Source organism: Chiloscyllium punctatum, unplaced genomic scaffold (assembly GCF_047496795.1).
Source record: "Chiloscyllium punctatum isolate Juve2018m unplaced genomic scaffold, sChiPun1.3 scaffold_645, whole genome shotgun sequence".
NCBI classification, from domain to species: Eukaryota; Metazoa; Chordata; class Chondrichthyes; order Orectolobiformes; family Hemiscylliidae; genus Chiloscyllium; species Chiloscyllium punctatum.
In genome coordinates this window covers 85,001-88,574 of record NW_027310379.1, presented here as the reverse complement: position 1 = coordinate 88,574, position 3,574 = coordinate 85,001, and positions in this window count along the sequence as shown.

Genomic DNA, 3,574 nt, shown 5'->3' with positions numbered 1-3,574 from the left:
AGAAAAACTTAGAAAAATGTTTAAAAAGAAGAAATGAGTAACCAGAAAAACTTAGAAAAATGTTTAAAAAGAAGAAATCAGTAACCAGAAAAACTTAGAAAAATGTTTAAAAAGAAGAAATGAGTAACCAGAAAAACTTAGAAAAATGCTTAAAAAGAAGAAATCAGTAACCAGAAAAACGGCGAAAAATGTTTAAAAAGAAGAAATCAGTAACCAGAAAAACGGCGAAAAATGTTTAAAAAGAAGAAATCAGTAACCAGACAAACTGCGAAAAAATGTTTAAAAAGAAGAAATCAGTAACCAGAAAAACTGCGAAAAATGTTTAAAAAGAAGAAATCAGTAACCAGGAAAACTTAGAAAAATGTTTAAAAAGAAGAAATGAGTAACCAGGAAAACTTAGAAAAATGTTTAAAAAGAAGAAATGAGTAACCAGGAAAACTTAGAAAAATGTTTAAAAAGAAGAAATCAGTAACCAGAAAAACTTAGAAAAATGTTTAAAAAGAAGAAATCAGTAACCAGAAAAACTTAGAAAAATGTTTAAAAAGAAGAAATGAGTAACCAGAAAAACTTAGAAAAATGTTTAAAAAGAAGAAATGAGTAACCAGAAAAACTTAGAAAAATGTTTAAAAAGAAGAAATCAGTAACCAGAAAAACGGCGAAAAATGTTTAAAAAGAAGAAGTGAGTAACCAGAAAAACTTAGAAAAATGTTTAAAAAGAAGAAATGAGTAACCAGAAAAACGTTTAAAAAGAAGAAATCAGTAACCAGAAAAACTTAGAAAAATGTTTAAAAAGAAGAAATGAGTAACCAGAAAAACTTAGAAAAATGTTTAAAAAGAAGAAATCAGTAACCAGAAAAACGGCGAAAAATGTTTAAAAAGAAGAAATCAGTAACCAGAAAAACGGCGAAAAATGTTTAAAAAGAAGAAATCAGTAACCAGACAAACTGCGAAAAATGTTTAAAAAGAAGAAATCAGTAACCAGAAAAACTTAGAAAAATGTTTAAAAAGAAGAAATCAGTAACCAGGAAAACTTGGAAAAAAACACTTAGAAAAATTTTCAGCAAAGTGTGAAAAATATTCTAAGTGTCAGCGGAGGAAAATGCTGCAGCATCGGGAAAGATTCGCAAACTTACACCGAACATGTGCTCCGAAGTGCCGGAGGAATTGGGTGAATTGAGCCCGGCAAATGGCCAGCTGTCGTTTTGTGCCTGCAGCCCGAAAACTTTAACTTTGTCTGTCGCGGAAGTCCGGACCGAGAAAAATCCAAACGGTTTTGACCGGACCGAGTTCCAGACCGATGCAGTCAAATTTGGAATTCAGACCCATTCAGTGCCACTTGTAGTTTTTCCGCAGTGAGGTTGGCGGGGTACCCGGAGATATATGGGAACACGATTTTTAGAACAAAATGGCGGCGCGGGACCGTTCTGAAAGGCATCCGAAAAACGGTTCCACGGGCATAGCACTTTAATGACAGGTATGAGTGCATGCCGGAGAGCTCTTGGAAGTCGAATTTTTGACACTTTGTCAATTTTTTGACAGATTTGACAAACTCTTTCTGTCTGTTCTAAGAGTCAGTCAGAGACTTGTGCGGCGGTCTTTTGACACTATTGGAGGGCGGGCAAACCCCACGTTGACTCCGGCCGTCCCTCCACAGGCGCTCGTGTCCAAAATGAAGGCGAGAGACGCGAGTGGCCTGGTTCCCTTGGGTGTTGCCAAGAAGGCTGCGGGCTGACCGTTGCCTGAGCACTCCCTAAAGCCTCTTGTGATGAGAGCAGACCTCGCCTGCCGCACGACCGGCTCTGGGAGTCGTTGGGCCGCTATTTGTGAATAGTCTGGTCCTCCTCTGCCACCCGGACAAGCGCGATGGCTCTGCCGCCCTGCGGTGCTCGTCACCCAGGTTTGGGGAACACGATACTCGTAACAAAAATAAAAGGCGGCTCGGGACCTGCAGGCGAAAGGGGTCCCGTGGTGCTAAGCACGTCGACTTCGGGTCTCGGTGCAAGCCGGAGAGCTCACGGAAGTCTAAAGTTTTCGGCACGTGGTCGAATCTTTTCAAAGGCTTACCCGGCTCTTTCCGTCCATTCTGAGAGTAAGTCAGAGGCCGGTGCGGAGGTCTCTTGACAATCGGAGGGGGTGGTGGCCCTCCGCAGGCGCTCGTGTCGAAAATGAAGGCGAGAGACGCGAGTGGCCTGGTTCCCCTGGGTGTTGCCAGGAAGGCTGCGGGCTGACCCTTGCCTGAGCACTCCCTAAAGCCTCTTGTGATGAGAGCAGACCTCGCGCGCCGCACGACCGGCTCTGGGAGTCGTTGGGCCGCTATCTGTGAATAGTCTGGTCCTCCTCTGCCACCCGGCCAAGTGCGATGGCTCTGCCGCCCTGCGGTGCTCGTCACGCAGGTATGGGGCACACGATGCTCGTAACAGCAAATAAAGGCGGCTCGGGACCTGCAGGCGAAAGGGGTCCCGTGGTGCTTAGCACGTCGACTTCGGGTCTCGGTGCAAGCCGGAGAGCTCACGGAAGTCTAAAGTTTTCGGCACGTGGTCGAATCTTTTGAAAGGCTTACCCGGCTCTTTCCGTCCATTCTGAGAGTCAGTCAGAGGCCGGTGCGGCGGTCTATTGACGACCGGAGGCTCCCATGGGTGTTGCGATGAGGGTGGAGGGCACAGAACCTTGCCTTAGCACTCCCTAATAAAGCCTCTTGTGAAGAGAGCAGACCTCGCGCGCCGCACGACCGGCTCTGGGAGTCGTTGGGCCGCTATCTGTGAATAGTCGGGTCCTCCTCTGCCACCCGGCCAAGTGCGATGGCTCTGCCGCCCTGCGGTGCTCGTCACGCAGGTATGGGGCACACGATGCTCGTAACAGCAAATAAAGGCGGCTCGGGACCTGCAGGCGAAAGGGGTCCCGTGGTGCTTCGCACGTCGACTTCGGGTCTCGGTGCAAGCCGGAGAGCTCACGGAAGTCTAAAGTTTTCGGCACGTGGTCGAATCTTTTGAAAGGCTTACCCGGCTCTTTCCGTCCATTCTGAGAGTCAGTCAGAGGCCGGTGCGGCGGTCTATTGACGACCGGAGGCTCCCATGGGTGTTGCGATGAGGGTGGAGGGCACAGAACCTTGCCTTAGCACTCCCTAATAAAGCCTCTTGTGAAGAGAGCAGACCTCGCGCGCCGCACGACCGGCTCTGGGAGTCGTTGGGCCGCTATCTGTGAATAGTCTGGTCCTCCTCTGCCACCCGGCCAAGTGCGATGGCTCTGCCGCCCTGCGGTGCTCGTCACGCAGGTATGGGGCACACGATGCTCGTAACAGCAAATAAAGGCGGCTCGGGACCTGCAGGCGAAAGGGGTCCCGTGGTGCTTCGCACGTCGACTTCGGGTCTCGGTGCAAGCCGGAGAGCTCACGGAAGTCTAAAGTTTTCGGCACGTGGTCGAATCTTTTGAAAGGCTTACCCGGCTCTTTCCGTCCATTCTGAGAGTCAGTCAGAGGCCGGTGCGGCGGTCTATTGACGACCGGAGGCTCCCATGGGTGTTGCGATGAGGGTGGAGGGCACAGAACCTTGCCTTAGCACTCCCTAATAAAGCCTCT